Source organism: Solanum lycopersicum, chromosome 6, assembly GCF_036512215.1.
Source record: "Solanum lycopersicum chromosome 6, SLM_r2.1".
Lineage (NCBI taxonomy): Eukaryota > Viridiplantae > Streptophyta > Magnoliopsida > Solanales > Solanaceae > Solanum > Solanum lycopersicum.
In genome coordinates this window covers 26,022,966-26,043,827 of record NC_090805.1, presented here as the reverse complement: position 1 = coordinate 26,043,827, position 20,862 = coordinate 26,022,966, and the positions used below count along the sequence as shown (strand labels likewise).

At 35.0% G+C, this 20,862-nt stretch overlaps 1 long non-coding RNA gene across 1 annotated transcript; it reads left to right on the top strand.

The window, feature by feature from the left end:
• Positions 1-1,654: 1,654 nt before the first annotated feature.
• Positions 1,655-10,408, top strand: LOC109120538 (uncharacterized). Its single transcript, XR_002028028.3, has 3 exons — positions 1,655-2,147; positions 4,266-4,378; positions 7,092-10,408. It is a non-coding gene; the product is annotated as an uncharacterized lncRNA (long non-coding RNA).
• Positions 10,409-20,862: the final 10,454 nt, after the last annotated feature.

Genomic DNA, 20,862 nt, shown 5'->3' with positions numbered 1-20,862 from the left:
TAAAGTTTTTAATGATTTGCTAAGTTTGGTAGATTTGACCAAATAGTGTATCTACGAGATGACACGGTTAGAAATCACCTATGTGAGTGTGAAGTGGAAGCCGCTTCAAAGAAAATTTTATGTCAAAAGTCTATTCTCTATACACTCATGAAACCAGGAGGTGTTCATGGCTGAAACGAACACAACCGTAAGAATCATAAACAGTAAAGGGTTAATTGTGTGACATATGGTTGTCTAGGTATACACCAAAGTTCGACGGTTCAAAGATATCACATCTACCTATTGACCGAGTATATCCAACATATGTTTACTACGGAAAGTCCAAGGGGAAACCTACTTATCCAGATGCAATTAATCCTTGCTTGTTAAGTACACAATTGTCTGTGCATTCCTATGTTATAACTATTACCCATCAATGTGGGGGCTTGTTGGGTATGTAGCAAGAATTGATGAGAAATAGAGGGAAGGAGAGGAATTTGAAAAGTTTAGAACTTGAAAGGTTGGGAACTTGAAAAGTCCTTTAATGCTTTAATGAAAAAGGCAATTGTCCCTCATCGGTAATGGAAATGAAAATAGGAGAGTTTAAATAAAGGGATAATGCACAAGTACCCCCTCAACCTATGCCCGAAATCCCAAAGACACACTTATGCTATACTAAGGTCCTATTACCACCTGAACTTATTTTATAAGTAATTTTCTACCCCTTTTTAGCCTACGTGGCACTAGTTTGAAAAAAAAAGTCAATCATCGTTGGGCCTACAAGATAGTGCCACGTAGGTAGAAAAGGGGTAAAAAATTATTAATAAAATAAGTTCAGGGGGGTAATAGGACCTTAGTATAGTATAAGTGTGTCTCTGAGATTTCGGGCATTGGCTGAGGGGGTACTTGGGCATAGGCTGAGGGGGTACTCGGGCATAGGCTGAGGGGGTACTCGGGCATAGGCTGAGAATTAATTCGCTGCAATTGTATAATCTGTTTTGCATACAGTTGAATCGAATTAAAATGTATGTATATTGCATAATTATAAGTGTATAGCAAGAAGTGTATAGCAATATATACACTTATGTTGTATAAAGCTAGAAAAAATTGTATTTCACTGCAATTGTATAATTCGTTGGCCTTTTTCTCTGCAATATTTGAAGTAAAATGTTTGCAAATTGTATAATTAAGTGTATAACACGAAGATATACATTTTTGCATGTGTATATACAATTTTCTCTCGCTTTATACAAAACAGAAACAGAATTATACACTTCTGTGTATAAAGCGAGAGAGGCGAACGAGAATGGAGAGTGGCGAGCGAGATTTTTGGGAGAGAGACGCTGTCAAATTTAGCTAATGTTTGCTATGAAGCACAATTAAATCAAACCATAGCTATTCCATTTAATTCAGGTTATTAGTTTGCTATTATATACAATTTCCCATTTTTTAATAGGATAACAATTCCTTAATTTTTTCTCAAAATCATTTAAATCTTAACCTAATTTCTTTCAATTACACTCCAATTCCAATTGTATTTCAATTCTAGCCAATTATATTTCAATTTTCTTCATTCCAAATTAAATTCTCAAGACTCATTTATTTTAATCACTCATACAATCAAATCAGATCATGGTCATTTACGTCCATTCGATTTTAATCAAAGGTTTAGATTTATTAGTACCTCTTTCTTATTTTAACATCAAAGGATCCTAAACCCTAATATTTTTCTTTTGCTCTCCCTCTCTTTTCTCCATTTTTCTCCGTCCAGCAGGCTGTGGTCAAACCCCCGCATCGCGTGTTCTTGAGCCACCTGCAATGGCAGTCGTCTCCCTCTCCTCGTCTTTCTCTTCTCCTCTGTTTTCCTCTTGCGCCCGTCTCCTTTTCTCTACGCCAGATCAGCAGCCACTGGAAAGCCTCCAGTACGGCAGCATCTTTAGCCATCAGCGACAATAGCAAGCTGACAACGATAACAACAAGAACAACTCCAACAGCCGACGAGGACAACAGTGACCAGGCGACCTCCGGCGAAAACCACAACAACATTAGCTATGGTGAGAAGCAACGAGTTTAATGACAATAACGATCAACGTTTGACGACAGATTTGATCGGTTCGAAGTTGAGATTTTGATCTACTAAAGACGGATCTTGTTAGGATTCCTCCGGGGTTAGTTTTCTCTTTTAAGATATTTTGATTATTACTTTCATTCTTAAGAACAATCATCCTATACATGTCTATTATAGATAGATTTCATTTTTCTTAATTTAGTATCTGAAGATAATTTATTCTTAAAAGTAAGACCGTTTATTATTCTTTTACTGATCAATTGAGATAACACCTTTTATTCCAGCTAATTTCTTTGATATTTATGTAATTTTTTACTGTATATATTAGTATCTCATTGCTTATGGTGAACTCTAGCATGCTATTTTATGTATCTGTAATCAGTGATTAAATCATTTCTTTTTTTAATTATATCAAGTTGTCTGTCTATTTTGATTATTGGCTTACTGTTTGTATATAGATTAATTGTTAACCAATTTTTCTTGTTAATCAAATTCGATTCGATCTTAATTCAATCGATTTTTGTCTTGCCTATTATAACTACGGTTTGCCAGATTTTGGATCGAGTTGTTAAGTTAACCTTAATTTACTTATTTCTTTCTTGTTTAGCTTAAAGTTTGTTAATTTTTACTTGTTTTGATATGGCATAAAATAGTATGTAAAGGCAGGTAAGACCCGTGATTCATATACATTTATTTCCTTTATTTAATAATTATGTCATCGCTGCTTATTGACATTTTTTCCTTTGTTTAAATTAAGCGATACCAATTTCTTACTTGTGCTTATTTGGTAAAAAAATAAATAAATCTGATTTGACCCTCCTTTAATCAAGGAATAATAATTTTATAATTGATCCCTAAAATATTTTCTTTCCTATAATTTGACACCTCTCTTATATTATATAAGAAAGATATTCTTATTCATCTTACTCACCTTGAGATGGTTTAACACTCTTACACATTCTTAATACTCACCTCACGCTTACACCCTTTCACACGGTTAATCACACTCTTACTCACTCACTCTAACATATGCTTCTTCACTTTAATATTAATGCGCTATTTGGTAACAAGAAAGAAAATTTCATTGACTTTTTCAATAAAAAAAGAATTTTGTTGCTTTGTGAGTGTGTTTTCTTGTTGTGTTGCTGTTGTTGACACCCAATTTTAAACCTCCATCATATAAATTAATCATTTCGAGCTTCTTCGATTTTCAAACAATTAAAAATAATTAATTTTAATTTTTTTAAAGATATATATATATATATATATATATAATATGTGTTTTGCTTAATTATGTATATGATTATTATATTTTATGATTATTCTAAAATCATATCAACAATATTTTGCTTTAATTAAATTTTTGGATAATTATTTTAGTTATATAAAAGTTTATATCTCTAAATTAATTAGTCTAAAATTAAGTTATTAATTTATTTCGTTAAAATTAAGAGGCTCATTAATTAATTTACATTAACTCATTTTGTTTAAGTTTTAGCCGAATTTAGTCATTGTTTAATTACAATTTTCCGCCAAGATCTTAAATCCATCAAAAGAGCAAGCTTTTGAGCCGTTTCTTTAAAATTTCAACCAACCCATCTCCTTCTCCTCCCAAATCATGCCCAACCCATTTCTCCTTTACCAAATAACCCATTTTTCCAGTCCAATATATTTATGGATTAATTACCTGAATATACAACTTAAGTTTACATATTCTCCATATTTCCCTTATATTTTTAAAAAATACTAAAATTCCTATTTTCCCTAAATCTAATCTGGTGGATACATTATTAAATTAGAATCTTAACTAATTAAATATGATGCATGAATTTACTCTTTATTTTCCCCAAATAAATTAGAATCCTAACCAATTAAGTCTTACCCCTAATTTTTTACTTTTTATTTTCCCCAAATAACAAAACCCATTTACTCCACTCCCAATATTAAGGCATCACTTTCTCAACCTTTCATCTTCTCAATTTTGAAACTCAAAATTGGTGCTCTCTGTCCGCTATTTTCGTCCATGATTCTTGAAAGGTATTGTGTTCTTCTGCGATTATGCCTTTTTATTCTTCTATTTTTCTAATAATTCATGGATCATCCGTCATTTAGTATTGCGATTACTCAATAGTCACTTCAAACTCTAAAAAAATCTATATTTCTGAGGATCCAAAATTGGTTGAAAACGAGTCTAAGAGCTTGCATAATCTTCTAACAGTAGATAAGCGAAGTTCGAAGAAGCATGAAACACAAAAAGAGGCACATGCAAAGACACCCAAGAAGAGGGGTAGAAAGCTTGCAATCGCCATATCCAGACCTCCACTGCCACCGGTACGTATTTCGATTTTATTTATTTTTTGTAATTTTTTTTGGTCACATGCAATGACTTTTCTGTATTATCATAAAAAATATTTTATATTTTTTAGATTATTCATTTGATAAAGAAAATCCTATTTTTTTGTACATTTTGTTTATTAAGTATGACTAATGTATAAATAAGTTAAAGTTAAAAAAAAAAAAAGGTCAAAACCCAGCTGCCCTTCTTCTTGGGTGTCTTTGCATGTGCCTCTTTTTGGATTTTATGCTTATTAGATCTTTAATAAGCATATAATGTTGATTTCCTGTATCAATTATAACCCATAGCATATAATGTTGTTTTTCAATTTATCAGATATAGTATATTTGATCATGTTGTTGTCAAAAGTGTATGTAATTTTAATTTCAAAATTATAGAATTATATGTATGTTTAAATTAACATAAGTATCATTTTGACTGGTTTGCATTGTGTAGTTACAATTATGTATCAAGCACAATTTATTTTTCACGTATCATGTTAAAGTTTGTTGTTGATATAAAGTATCAAGTAGATAGACTTATAACGTATAGTTACAGTTGTGTATCAAGTACTACTTTGCATTTTTGTATCATGTTAGGCTATAAATTTTCTGTTAAGTATCATTTCCATTGACTTATGATATGTAGTTAGAATTATGTATCAAGTTTTGTTTTTGCATTTTATGTATCATGTTAAGCTTGTTGGTTGTATTAAATATCAATATCATTTTTTTCAATTGCAGAATATGAATTATGTGGTTAAACAGATTCCAAAACACTCTCTTAAGTTTGGTTGTACTTATAATTCAAATATCTTAAGAGACTTAAGAGTTATCAATGGGGGTTGAGGGTATCAAATTATTTAGGAATACTATATTTGGTTCATATATGAATATTCCTAAATGTAACTACCAAGGTCAGATCAACAAGTGTTTACTTCTTTTAGATGTGGAGCAAGACAATCCAGCCGAGGAACTTCACATTCGACATGCTAAAGGAAATATTTCATAGTAAAGGTTAAGATATTTCCTTTAGCATGTCGAATGTGAAGTTCCTCGGCTGAATTGTCTTGCTCCATCTCTAAAAGAAGTAACACTTGGTGATCTGACCTTGGTAGTTACATTTAAAAATATTCATATATGATTCAAACATAGTATTCCTAAATAATTCGATACCCTCAACCCCGATTGATAACTCTAAGTCTCTTAAGATATTTGATTTGTAAGTACAACCAAACTTAAGAGAGTGTTTTGGAATCTGTTTAACCACATAATTCATATTCTGCAATTGAAAAAAGTGATATTGATACTTAATAGAACCAACAAGCTTAACATGATACATAAAATGCAAAAACAAAACTTGATACATAATTCTAACAACATATCATAAGTCAGTCAAAATGATACTTAATAGAAAATTTATAGCCTAACATGATACAAAAATGCAAAGTTGTACTTGATACATAAGTGTAACTACAGTTATAAGTCAGTCTACTTGATACTTTATAGCAGCAACAAACTTTAACATGATACATGAAACATAAATTCTACTTGATAAATAATTGTAACTATAAAATGCAAACCAGTCAAAATGATACTTGTTTTGTTTTAAACATACATATTAGTGTATAATTTAAACTTTAAATTTACATACACTTTTGACAACAACATGATCAAATATACTATATTTGATAAATTGGAAACCAACATTATAACAATTCTTAGCTGCAGGATCCAACCCACTTTTTTGGGGCCACTCAATTCCAACTCCTTTAATTTTCCCAACTCATAATACAACAATACCCAAATTAGCCCACCTTTCCCTCTATACCCAACCTGACCCAACTTTGTTCACGAAGAGAGACTCATAAGCTTCTAAAACGGAGTTTGGAACCTAAATAAGCCACAAAAATATAAAAGTGACCAAAATAAGCCACTATTTTAGTATGTAATTAAAATAAGCTTAGTGGACGAAAAAATTTCACTTTATCTAATTTTCTAAACGTTTTACTTTAGTGTCATAACGTATATTTTAATATATAACAGAACTTTTTCTTCCACTTTATAAAGTGAAAATTTTTCTTCCACTTTACAAAGTGGAAGAAAATCTTACACTTTATAAGAGGAATATTTTTGCACGTTTTGAAGAAGCTTTTTCAGTGTTGTCATACGATCATATGATTTGACATATCATAAGAACAAAAAAAGAGTTATATTATGTATTTTATTTTGAAAAATCTTCCAATCTCTATTAAAGGACGTTTAAACATAGTTGATAGCACCTACAACATAAAGTCTTCTATTTTTCTTCATTTCAATCTCAAAAAAAATTGTCTTCTACACCTAAAATTAAAGTTTCAATTTATTGGGATGGTGAAATTATATACGACAGAAATACTGTTTATTATAATTGTCCTTCCAAACACAATGGTATATATCCAATTAATTTTTTACAAGGCATACCATTTAAAGTTTCAATTTTTTACAAAGTGGAAGATCTACTTTATAAAGTGGAAGAAAAAAAATTACACTTTATAAAGTGGAAGAAAAAAGTGTAAGAAAAAGTTCCATTTTATATTAAAAATACACGTTATGACACTAACGGAAAACATTAGAGAATTGGATAAAGTGGAACTTTTTCTTCCACTAAGCTTATTTTAGTTACATACTAAAACAGTGACTTATTTTGATTACTTTTATATTTTTGTAGCTTATTTAGGTTCCGAACTCCCCCAAAACGTGAATCCATCAACGTTCTTCACGTTTAACAGGAATGGCAGCGCGTAAACAACGACGCAGACGGAAAGCAGCAGCACCAGTATGCGTACAAGTGCAGGCTTTTCCTTGTCGTCTTCTTTCTTTCTCTCGACCAACAGTGCGCCTAGTACTGTTCCAGCTTTGAGGCAGACACGTTTCGTCCTTGTGGCTGCGGGATCGCTCCACGTAGCTCTCAAGGACAATGGATCGATCAAAGCCGTTCGTCTTACTTTTCTCTTGTGGAATGAGGTGAAAACTTCATGAAAATGTGTCTCCCTTAATTTCTGAAAGAGGTTGGGATTTTGAATTTGGAGTTGGGCCCTTCTAACTCGATTCCCTCCCTTTTTCTCCTTATTTTCATCTATAAATAGCTCATCCTTCTTGATTTTTTGGGGTTGGTTTTTATTTTGACTAGTGGAAAAATAGGAAGAAAGTAGGAAAAATGTGGAGAAAAGTTTAGAGGAAAAATTGGAAAAGCTGGCTTGAAATAGTGAGCAAAGAAATTACGAAAAGAAATTCATCAAGCATAGTCAAAAGAAATCAAAGTAGAAATTAGGACGGTAGCTGAGTTTCTGAGTCCTCTGTTTGGAATTCGAGTTTCCGTCATTGCTTCATCTTTAGTTGTGGAAGTCAGTTCAACCTCCCTAACGTTTTTTTCATATTTATTTTTATTTATTTATTCTTTTACGCAGCGTTTAAGATTGCTGTTTTGTTGTTGTATTTTTGCCATCTAGCATTGGGTAGTGGCAACTGGTGTATGCTTAACGTGTTACTTTTAAAGGATTTCCCTTAGATTCCTGTTGATATGAGTCGAAAACTTTGTTGCTTTAGAGTTAGTATGGTTGATTCTCCATTTCACCTCTTAAGTTTATTTCGTTGCAACAAGGTTGTTGGTATGTTTGTGATGTAGTACGCTTCAAATCTGTTTAGTCGAGTGCGCTTCATTCATGATTTTGTTCAGTTTTCAACATTTCTTTCTATTTGTTTACCTGTTACTTTAATAAAAATTTGTTTTTCCTTTCTCTTTCTCCTCAATTCTAATGCAGTTATGTCACTGTTAGATGAGTAAATGTAAGAAATTGGTTCCTCGAGTTTCATCTTAATTTTGAAACCCTTTTTTTGTACTAGCTTTGATCTTGCCGAGATTAGGGGTGCCTTGTGAATTTGCTTGACCATCTCTTTCATACTAGATATCTAAGTGAGTTGGTGTAGGTCTCAACTATGTCTACTTTGGGTCGAAAGTAGCTATTTAGAGTAAGTTTTGAATAATGTTTTTAGATCGTTGATCCATGTCTACATGAGAATTTGTCCTAGAGCTTATTGTGATGTTTGTTATCTTCGGCTGCCATCTCTTATTTGATTGCTAAAGACACAAGTGTTTGGATCTTTAAATTAATTTGTTAAGAATTGTATCCCTTTAACCCTTCACTGTTAAATATAGTATAGGAGTCATATTTCCTTTAATCCGCTGTTGATATATAGTGTTCTTAATCTCCCTCTAGATCTTATAAGTTGTGTGTCTAGTCGAATTCATTTGAGTGTTTTGGATTTTGTGATATAAATCCTCGTGGACTATTATCCGATTTGGTATTTTCTCTGTTGTCTGTATTTCTTGTTCTTAAAGCTATCTTATACATTGTGGTTCATAACTTGGGAGTTTAATCGTGGCTTTATGTATTCATAATTGGTTTGCTTCAAATGCTTATCAGTAATAGGAAACCTTTTGAAACAATAGCTTAAATATGGACAAGTTGATCATAATAACATGCTTTAAACTCCTATTATTTGCACCCATCGAATTCCTATTTTTGTCGCTGAATTAGTAGTAATTTTTTTTTTCAGATTTCAAGTGTTTGATTAGTGATTTGATGCATCTCTTCATATTGATTGTGGTATTCATTGCTCGAGTTTAGTGTATAGATTATTTAGAAATCATGCTTGATAAAAGTTCATTACTTTTGGGTTTCCTTAAGATATTAGATTTTAGGTTAGGTAGAAGTTAACTTCTCGGCATCTAACATCAGCACATAAATTTACTTGTTGATAGTGCTAGAATAAATGTTTTAGATAGCAATTTGAAGTTCACTGTGCATTTAGTAAGGTTTTTTTTGTCTTTGCTATGAGGTGTATTATGTGTAAATTAGGTATAACATTTTCTATAATAATATTCTCAAGTTATAGCATTAGAGTTTGAATTTCATTGTATAACATTTAATATCTCAAGCTATAGTACTTAAAAAGAAAAATATAATGTTAATTTTAAATTATTAAAAAGAGTTGTTAAAATAAAAAAATAAATTAAAAAAAGGACAAATTAATAATGGAAAATGGGATCTTTTATTAAATAAATTAAATATAATTATTTAATTACCCTTAATAAATTAGCATGTATTAAGGGATTTTAAAAACTTTTAGATTAGTTAGTTGCCTTAATTTTCTCTAATTAGTTTAAATGATATTAATTTTTGATTTAATTCCTTAAAAAGCTCTATCAGATTGGCATGAACGTACAAGTCATTTTGTTTTCCAAAATTGCACGATTCTTTTGAGATTTGCAGATTTTAGTTTCGTTTTTTATTCGTAGTAGAATAAATTTTGGCGTTGGAAACAATTTGGTTTGATTTGATGGAGAACTTTGTGTCGATATTAATTAAACATGGTGAAAAGTGGAATTCATCGTATTGGTTTTAACTATGATTTGTTTGTTTTAATTATGAATTGTTGGTTTTAATTATATTTGTTGTTTGTACATGAATAAAAGTGTTCGATTTTTATATTATTGTTAGGTATGAAATATAGTTTGTATGTTCTTTTTTTTTTGGATAAACAATTATGTTACGTATAGCATCTTTTGAAAAACAATAAGTAAATATAAATGTGTTTGAGTTGTAATTAAATTGAAGATTCGTGTGTTAATTGATTTGTGAAGAAAATAGAAAAACGTACAGTATGTTTATTAACTAGATAAATAATAATTAGATATAATTCTTTGTACAGGTGAAGTATGACAAATGAATGAATAATGTCTGAAAGGTATATAAAATTTGTATTGTGTATGAAATTTATAAGAAATTTGTATTTATTGTGTATGAAAGTTTATATTTTGTTGAACTTACAATATATGTTTCTTTTTATATGTTTCTCTTGAAATTATAATATATATTGTATTAATTTTGTACAGAAACTGTATTCTTTTTGTTTAATTGAAATAGTGTATATGTTAGTGAATGATATATTAAATGTGTATGAAGTTTGTATGAATTATTTTGATAGGATCAGATACAAAATCAGAAATCGGTCCACATTTCAGACCGGTTACAACAACAGATTCCTTTAATCCAAAATGTAACTTTGTATCATTTACATTTATAACAAACATGTCATCCCTGTCATTTTCAGTTTCAAGAAGAAATGTATGTCGTAACAATTGACATTGGATTTTTATGTTATGCAAATTGTAAAAAAATTCAAACGGTGTTTCTCGTAAGAATTTTTGAAACTTGTCTTGACCTAGGAAGGTCAGCAGATCCGCAAACACATTCATATTAATACATGAAGACAAATGTGTTTGTATCTTTTTCTCCTCTAAAATTGGTAAAATTAAATTAATACGTTTATCATACTATATAATGTCATATAAAATCATATATACATTGCTATGTTAAATGGACATTCAATTCAATTCATACACAAAGCATAAAAAAAATTGAACATCAGTTCATACACAATGCATACAATATTAATACATATTTGACGTTTTAAAAAAAAAAAATTTATGAGTTTTAAACTAAAAACTACTACTCAAACAATATCACTATATTAATTCATACATCAAAATTAAAACATAAAATATACTGTTGTAATACTTATAATAATAGTAAAAAATATATGACATACAACATTAATACATTATTCATACATTGATATTGTAATAGACAATATAGCATTTCATACACATAGCATACAAAGTTAATACATTAATGCATACATTCCTATAATGAAATATAGCAATTATTTTATACACAAAATCATACAACATTAATACATTATTATTTATCAAAATCATACTTTGTTGTAATCCAATTATATATTCACAAATCATACAACATTAAATCATACAATATTCATATATAATTATAATATACAATACTAAAATCTCAACTCATATATAAATCATACAAATTTCATGTACTATACTATTGACAAACAAAATCAAAATTAAACACACTTAAATAGTACATTTTAATTGAAATTTGAATTTTTTTTACCACCTTAAGAACTTTTTTTTGTTTATTTGTGGCTTGTATCTCTGACGTACCAATTTCAATGCCTTTTGCTTTTTTTGATTATGTATTTATTAATTCGTCAACAAAATCAGACTCATATTCAGATGATGTTTGAATTTCTTTTTCTTTCCTCTTCTTTCCTCTTTTCTTTGCCTCTTTGTTTTTGTTTTTTTCCATCTTTATTAATTCGTAAGCAAAATCAGACTCGAATTCAGATGATGTTTGAAGTTCTTTTTCCTTTTCTCTTCTTCCCTCTTTCCTTTGCCTCTTTGTTTTTGTTTTTTTCTGTAACGACCTGTTTAGTCGTTTGAGCAGTAGAGTTTATTTCTGGTAATATCTGTCTGGGTCAACGGATCCCACGACGGATCGTCATGGGTACGACGGGCCGTCGAGGGGGTCTCGTTCCAAAACACTTAGACCCTGGAAATTTGGGTACTGAGATCGACTCTCTGAACTTCACGACGGAATGGCAGGACGGACCGTCGTTTGCACAACGGACCGTCACAAATCTTTCTACAGAATTAACTCTCTGAACTTTGTGATGGGCCTGCAGTACGGTCCGTCATGACTGCGTAACCCTGACTGAGTCGGATTTCTGTTAAAAGTTATTAAGGGGTGTTTTGGACTATTCCTGCTTATGATTATAAAGTTAGTGGTTTAATGTTAATAATTCAATTACTTGGGGGTTAAAGGAGATAACCTTGAAATAAATAGTGGGTTACTTTTATCATCTTTTATACTTAATTATATGGTAATTAGAGTAAAACAAAGGGAATTTGAAAGAAGAGAAAAATTAAAAAGAAAAGAAGAGAGAACGAGCGAGGGAGGAAGAAGAACGAAGAGAAAGGAAAAAGCATTAGAGAAGTAGATTGCTTGAATCACGATTCTTCGGTGGAGGTAGGTTATGGTTTATGCTATTTCATAGTAAACTCTTAATAGCGAATGATATGTATTGGGTAGTATTGTCAAGTCTTCTATATGCTTAATTGTATGCTTGTATGATGTGATGATGTAATTGTAATGGATGGAAAAGATGAGGCTGTGAATCTTAAACCTTAAATCCACTTGCTAATGATGATGCCTTGGTATAAAAGAAGGCTTGATGAACTAAAAGATTGAGATTAGGGGATCGGGTGTCACGAATCGACACGTAGAATTAGGGGATCGGAGTGTCACGTACCGACACCAGGAATTAAGGGATCGGGTGTCACGAACCGACACGTAGTAGTAGGGGATCGGAGTGTCACGTTCCGACACTAGGATAATAAAGAGAATGAATCTTTAGGGGTTCGGAGTGTCACGTTCCGACACCAGGATATAAAGAGAATGAATCTCGAATTATGTTAATATACTCAATTTAAAGAACCTATTTTCCCAAATGAGTATGGTGTGGAGGCTTGAGTCCTCATAGATGTGCTTGGGTTGGGGTCAGTGGTTATGGTACTTGTTGTTGTCACCAGTTGAGTATGGTAGTCGATTTTATGTTATTATCTGATATATATTGCTTTCTATTTTGAGTTGGCCGATGATACCTACTCAGTACTTGTGCCTTGTACTGACCCCTACTTGTAATTTTCTTCTTTGTTATTTGTGGAGTGCAGCAAACGTGCCATCGACTTCAACTCATCCTCAACTCTAGTCAGTCTTCATCGCGTCAGATTTCAGGGTGAGCTATTGTTCTTAGCTCGGACTGGATTCTCTCTCATTTATGTCTTGATGTCCTTGATGTTTGGACATGGACCATCTGTTTACTTAATTTAGCTTCCTAGACACTCTTAGATTTAGTAATTTGAGGATAGAATGTTCTTGTGGTGATGACTTCCAGATTTTGGGAGTAATAAGTATTAAATTTTAGGAGTTATTTATTGGTTATATTAATGAGTTTTAAGTCTTCCACATTATTTTCTGTTTATTATAGTTGAAATGTTGGGGTTTAGATTGGTTGGTTCGCTCACATAGGAGGGTAAGTGTGGGTGCCACTCGCGGCTCGTTTTGGGTCGTGACAAACTTGGTATCAGAGCATTAGGTTCGTTTGTCTCATCACACAAGAACGAGTCTAGTAGAGTCTTGAGGAACGGTAGGGGGACGCCTTTACTTTTCTTTGAGAGGCTATAAGACTTTAGGAAAATTCCACTCTTTCTTTCTTTTGTGCTATTACTTGGATCCAATTGGTATCTAGGTGATACAAATTGGTATCTCACCATCTTCACTCTATTTCGCAGATGGTTAGAACTAGAGCAACAACTGCGCCAACACCCACACCGGCAAGACAAGATGCGTCTGAACCAGCCACTGAGGCTGTAGCTCGAAGAGGAGCAGTGGCAAGAGGCCGTGGTAGAGGTCGCGGGAGGACGTCCTCTAGAGGAAGAGGACAAGCACCTGGCCCAGCTAGTACTAGGGCGGTGACTCCTCCACCGACTGAGGAATTATTAAGAGAGTGTGAGGAAGGGGAGAATGAACAAGTGCAGAATGAGGAATTACCACCCCAACCTACCCCAGAGATGATTAATCAGGTTCTTGTTTATCTTAGCGGGTTATCTAATCAAGGTCAGACACCTCCAGTGTTTTCTGCACCAGCACCTTAGGTTCCGGGAGTACAACATGCAGCTGTTGTGGCTCCCCGCATGGATGCCTCATTGGAAATAGGCACGTTTCCTCGATTGACTACAGGGCCTATAATGACGAATGATCAGCACGAACTTTTCACTAAGTTCTTGAAATTGAAACCTCCAGTCTTCAAGGGTGCTGAATCTGAGGATGCCTATGATTTTCTGGTTGATTGTCATGAGCTGCTACATAAGATGGACATAGTGGAACGATTCGGTGTTGAGTTTGTAACATATCAATTTCAGGGAAATGCCAAAATATGGTGACGATCGTATGTTGAGTGTCAACCAGCACATGCACCACCTATGACTTGAGCATCATTCTCTAGCTTGTTTATGGAGAAGTATATACCCCGGACTTTGAGGGATAGGAGGAGGGATGAGTTCCTGAACCTAGAGCAAGGCAGGATGTCCGTTACTGCTTATGAGGCTAAGTTTCGTGCACTATCCAGGTATGCCACCCAGCTTTGCTTTAGTCCACAAGAGCGGATTCGCCGTTTTGTGAAGGGATTGAGGTCAGATTTGTAGATTCCAGCCGTACAGGTAGCTACTGCAGTAAAATCCTTTCAGGAGGTGGTAGATTTTGTGATAGAAGTGGAGGGAGTGAAGCCAGACGACTTCACCGTGGCATCGACACCTAAGAAGTTTCGTAAGGGAGGTGAGTTTGGTGAGTCTTACTCCAGAGGGCAAAGTTCAGGAGGTTACCCAGCCCGACCTATTCAGTCTTCACTGCAGGCTGTAGCTGGGGGTCCACCGCAGACCGGTCAACACTTCTCTGAGTTTGGGGGTTATCCCCAGACTCCGTCGTTCTCACAGAGACCTATGTTTGAACCCAGAGAGTGTTATGGATGTGGGGAGACTGGACATATTAGGAGGTATTGTCCAAAACAGAGTTACAGACCCCCAATAGTCAGAGGTAGAGGTGGTCATGGAAGAGACCGCTATTCTGGAGGACGGGGTGACCAAAGTAATGGAGGTCACCAAATCAACCGGGGTGGCGGGCAAACTGGAACTACTGCAGCGCCACATGGTAGGGGCAGCGGGCAGACAGGTGATAGGATCCACTGTTATGCTTTCCCTGGGAGGTCTGAAGCGGAGACATCTGATGCTGTTATCACAGGTAATCTTTTGGTTTGTGATTGCATGGCTTCTGTATTATTTGATCCTGGATCCACATTTTCATATGTATCTTTCTCATTTGCTACTGGTTTTGATTTACATTGTGAATTGCTTGACATGCCTATTCATGTTTTTACTCTGGTGGGTGAGTCTTTGATAGTTGAAAAGGTGTATAGGTCTTGTCTTGTGACTTTTGTGGGGAGAAATACTCATGTAGACTTGGTTATCCTAGAAATGGTTGACTTCGATGTAATTCTGGGTATGACTTGTCTTTCTCCAAATTTTGCAATCTTAGATTGTAATGCTAAAACTGTAACGTTGGCCAAACCTGGGACAGATCCGTTAGTATGGGAGGCTGATTACACTTCCACTCTAGTTCGTATCATCTCTTTTCTTCGTGCCAAGAGAATGATTAGTAAAGGGTGTGTAGCTTTCTTGGCACACCTCAGAGATGATACTACCCAAGTACCTTTAATTGAGTCTGTTTCGATAGTGCGTGAGTTTCTGGATGTGTTTCCTGCAGACCTTCCTGGTATGACACCGGATAGAGATATTGATTTCTGTATTGATCTGCAGCCGGGTACTCGCCCCATTTCCATACCCCCTTATAGAATGGCTCCCGCTAAGTTAAGAGAGTTAAAGACCCAACTTCAAGAGTTGTTAAGCAAAGGCTTTATTAGACCAAGTGCATCCCCTTGGGTGCTCCTGTTTTGTTTGTGAAGAAGAAGGATGGAAGTTTTTGGATGTGCATAGACTACAGACAACTGAATAAGGTAACTATTAAGAACAAGTATCCTCTTCCTCGCATCGATGATTTGTTCGATCAGTTACAAGGTGCTTGTACCTTCTCAAAAATTGCTTTGAGATCTGGTTATCATCAATTGAAAATACGAGCAACAGATGTGCCAAAGACTGCTTTTCGGACCAGGTATGGACATTTTGAGTTCTTAGTAATGTCTTTTGGGCTTACGAATGCCTCTACTGCTTTCATGAGTTGGATGAATGGGATTTTTAAACCACATCTGGATCTTTTTGTCATCGTATTCATTGATGATATACTGGTATACTCAAAGAGCAAGAAAGAACATGAGGAACACTTGAGAATTGTATTGGAAATGTTGAGGGAGAAAAAACTTTATGCCAAATTCTCAAAGTGTGAGTTTTGACTAGATTCAATGTCCTTCTTGGGGCATGTGGTTTCTAAGGATGGAGTGATGGTGGATCCTTCTAAGATTGAGGCAGTGAAGAGTTGGGTAAGACCTACTAATGTTACAGAGGTAAGGAGCTTCATTGGTTTAGCTAGCTACTACCGTCGATTTGTCAAGGGATTCTCTTCTGTTGCTTCCCAATCGACAAACTTGACTAAACAGAGTGTTCCATTTGTATGGTCGGACGAGTGTGAAGAAAGCTTTCAGGAGCTCAAAACTTTGTTGACTACTGCACCAATTCTTACCCTGCCAGTGGAAGGTAAGAATTTCATTGTTTATTATGATGCATCCTATTCCTGTTTGGGTGCAGTGCTAATGCAAGAGAAGAATGTAATTGCTTATGCCTCGAGGCAATTAAAGGTGCATGAACGTAGTTATCCGACCCATGATTTGAAGTTGGCTGCAGTAGTGTTTGCATTAAAGTAATGGAGACATTATCTATATGGGGTTAAGTGTGAAATCTATACAGATCATCGCAGTTTACAGTATGTCTTTACTCAGAATGATTTGAATTTGAGACAGAGGAGGTGGATGGAACTACTGAAGGACTATGACATCACTATCTTGTATCATCCGGGAAAAACTAATGTTGTGGCAGATGCTTTAAGTAGAAAGGCAGAAAGCATGGGAAGTCTAGCTTACTTGCAGATTTCTAGACGCCCATTGGCTAGAGAGGTTCAGACTCTGGCTAATGATTTTATGAGGCTGGAAGTACTAGAGAAGGGAGGATTTTTGACCTATGTGGAGGCAAGATCTTCCTTTGTTGACAAGATTAAAGGAAAGCAGTTTACTGATGAGAAATTGATCCAGATTCGAGATAAGGTATTGCGAGGAGAGGCTAAAGAAGTAAAAATCGATGAGGAAGGCGTTTTGAGAACCAAGGGAAGGGTATGTGTACCCCGCGTCGATGATTTGATTCACACTATTCTTACAGAGGCTCATAGTTCAAGCTATTCTATACATCCTAGTGCAACCAAGATGTATCGTGACCTAAAACAACATTTCTGGTGGAGTAGGATGAAGCGTGACATTGTTGATTTTGTTGCTCAATGCCCGAATTGTCAGCAGGTAAAGTATGAACATCAGAGGCCTGGAGGGACATTTCAGAGAATGCCCATTCCTGAATGGAAGTGGGAGAGAATTGCAATGGACTTCGTGGTTGGTCTTCCAAGGACAATGGGTAAGTATGACTCTATTTGGGTGATTGTTGACAGATTAACTAAGTCTGCTCACTTCATTCCGTTTAAGGTGACTTACAATGCAGAGAAGTTAGCCAGACTCTATATCTCAGAAGTCGTTCAGTTGTATGAAGTTCCACTTTTCATCATATCAGATAGAGGTACACAATTTATTTCTAAGTTTTGGAGAACATTGCATGCCGAGTTAGGTACTAAGTTAGATCTAAGTACTGCATTTCACCCTCAGACCGATGGTCAGTCTGAGCGGACGATTCAGGTTTTGGAGGATATGCTTCGTGCATGTGTGATAGAATTTGGTGGTCATTGGGATAACTTCTTACCCTTAACAGAGTTCTCATATAACAATAGCTATCACTCAAGTATGGATATGGCCCCATATGAGGCACTGTATGGGAGAAAATGTAGGTCTCCCATTGGGTGGTTTGATGCATTTGAGGTTAGACCTTGGGGTACTGACCTTCTGAGGGAATCGTTAGATAAAGTGAAATGCATTCAAGAAAAGCTTTTAGTGGCTCAAAGTAGACAGAAGGAATATGCAGATCGAAAGGTTAGAGACTTGGATTTTATGGAGGGTGAACAAGTCTTGCTGAAGGTTTCACCCATGAAAGGGGTGATGCGATTCGGTAAGCGAGGTAAGCTTAGTCCGAGGTACATTGGTCCATTTGAAGTTGTGAAGCGCGTGGGGGAGGTAGCTTATGAATTAGACTTGCCCCCAGGGCTCTCAGGAGTGCACCCAGTATTTAATGTGTCTATGCTGAAAAGATATCATGGGGATGGAAACTACATCATTCGTTGGGATTCAGTTCTTCTTGATGAAAATTTAACTTATGAGGAGGAGCCTGTTGCCATTTTATATAGAGAAGTCCGCAAGTTGAGATCAAGGGAGATTGCATCCATCAAGGTTCAATGGAATAATCGACCAGTTGAAGAGTCCACTTGGGAGAAGGAGACTGATATGCAAGAAAGATATCCACACCTATTTACAGATTCAGATACTCCTTTTCGTCCTTGTTTTTCTTCTTGTGATCGTTCGGGGACGAACGATGGGTAAATTGGTATCTATTGTAACGACCTGTTTAGTTGTTTGAGCAGTAGAGTTTATTTCTGGTAATAATTGTCTAGGTCAACGGATCCCACGATAAACCGTCATGGGTACGACGGGCCGTCGAGGGGGTCTCGTTCCAAAACACTTAGACCCTGAAAATTTGGGTACTGAGATCGACTCTCTGAACTTCACGACGGAATGGCAGGACGGACCGTCGTTTGCACGACGGACCGTCACAAATCTTTCCACAGAATTAACTCTCTGAACTTTGTGACGGGCCTACAGTACGGACCGTCACAGGCTGCGTAACCCTGACTGGGTCGGATTTCTGTTAAAAGTTTTTAAGGGGTGTTTTGGACTATTCCTGCTTATGATTATAAAGTTAGTGGTTTAATGTTAATAATTCAATTACTTGGGGGTTAAAGGAGATAACCTTGAAATAAATAGTGGGTTACTTTTATCATCTTTTATACTTAATTATATGGTAATTAGAGTAAAACAAAGGGAATTTGAAAGAAGAGAAAAATTAAAAAGAAAAGAAGAGAGAACGAGCGAGGGAGGAAGAAGAACGAAGAGAAAGGAAAAAGCATTAGAGAAGTAGATTGCTTGAATCACGATTCTTCGGTGGAGGTAGGTTATGGTTTATGCTATTTCATAGTAAACTCTTAATAGCGAATGATATGTATTGGGTAGTATTGTCAAGTCTTCTATATGCTTAATTGTATGCTTGTATGATGTGATGATGTAATTGTAATGGATGGAAAAGATGAGGCTGTGAATCTTAAACCTTAAATCCACTTGCTAATGATGATGCCTTGGTATAAAAGAAGGCTTGATGAACTAAAAGATTGAGATTAGGGGGTCGGGTGTCACGAATCGACACGTAGAATTAGGGGATCGGAGTGTCACGTACCGACACCAGGAATTAAGGGATCGGGTGTCACGAACCGACACGTAGTAGTAGGGGATCGGAGTGTCACGTTCCGACACTAGGATAATAAAGAGAATGAATCTTTAGGGGTTCGGAGTGTCACGTTCCGACACCAGGATATAAAGAGAATGAATCTCGAATTATGTTAATATACTCAATTTAAAGAACCTATTTTCCCAAATGAGTATGGTGTGGAGGCTTGAGTCCTCATAGATGTGCTTGGGTTGGGGTCAGTGGTTATGGTACTTGTTGTTGTCACCAGTTGAGTATGGTAGTCGATTTTATGTTATTATCTGATATATATTGCTTTCTATTTTGAGTTGGCCGATGATACCTACTCAGTACTTGTGCCTTGTACTGACCCCTACTTGTAATTTTCTTCTTTGTTATTTGTGGAGTGCAGCAAACGTGCCATCGACTTCAACTCGTCCTCAACTCTAGCCAGTCTTCATCGCGTCAGATTTCAGGGTGAGCTATTGTTCTTAGCTCGGACTGGATTCTCTCTCATTCATGTCTTGATGTCCTTGAAGTTCGGACATGGACCATGTGTTTACTTAATTTAGCTTCCTAGACACTCTTAGATTTAGTAATTTGAGGATAGAATGTTCTTGTGGTGATGACTTCCAGATTTTGGGAATAATAAGTATTAAATTTTAGGAGTTATTTATTGGTTATATTAATGAGTTTTAAGTCTTCCGCATTATTTTTTGTTTATTATTGTTGAAATGTTTGGGTTTAGATGGGTTGGTTCGTTCACATAGGAGGGTAAGTGTGGGTGCCACTCGCGGTTTGTTTTGGGTCGTGACATTTTCATCTTCGATTTCACTGATCTAGAATTCTCTTTTTCAGTTGATTTTTGTGTTTGAGTTTGTAACAAAATATTGAATGAAGGAGCATGAAAGTACTCAGATCTTGATTCATCGATCAATCTTCTACTTTTACGTGGAGTTTCACTACCTTTCTTCGATATTCTATACGAACTTAGTATGGATGTTTGATTTTGGGGATGAACTGATATGTGAGGGATAAGTCTAGATTGCAAATATTCACCTTTGCCTGCCATCAAGGACAGTTAATTCAAATGTTAGTATTACGTCTCTTACTTGTTTCTTCAAAAATCGTTTTCATAAGGTCCCTTTATATAATCTAAAGTTTAATTGTATGGTAACGTTCATATTTTGAGTTGATGTGCATTTTTCCGATATTCAGACTTTCCTTCCCCCATAGTTGTCTATTGATTTATATACTAACTCTTTTCCTTTACTTTGTTTTGCATATATATTTGTCCGAGTTCAATCATGAACACCCATTTTTTCTTGCATTCTGGGGG